The following is a 242-nucleotide window of genomic DNA, read 5'->3' as shown; positions in this document are numbered from 1 at the left end:
AAAGCTTATAAGTACTTGTTCGACCAATAAACGTAAGCTGAATAACCCAGAGTGGTTGCGTTCTTTTATTTGCAACAGATGTAGCTGAATGCATCTCAAGGATGCATCAAGATTGCACTTTTCAAGGTTACTAGCTAGTGATGTACTGTCCCTAGAAAATAAATTTTTCTATTGGCTATTGGATCGTATGTCCAACGTCGGGTCCCAATTAGTAACGTATTGCCAGTAATCAGTATCAGTAT

Source organism: Odontomachus brunneus, unplaced genomic scaffold (assembly GCF_010583005.1).
Source record: "Odontomachus brunneus isolate Ranch 3 - 2012 unplaced genomic scaffold, Obru_v1 Obru_scaffold_057, whole genome shotgun sequence".
NCBI classification, from domain to species: domain Eukaryota; kingdom Metazoa; phylum Arthropoda; class Insecta; order Hymenoptera; family Formicidae; genus Odontomachus; species Odontomachus brunneus.
This window is presented reverse-complemented; position numbering follows the sequence as displayed.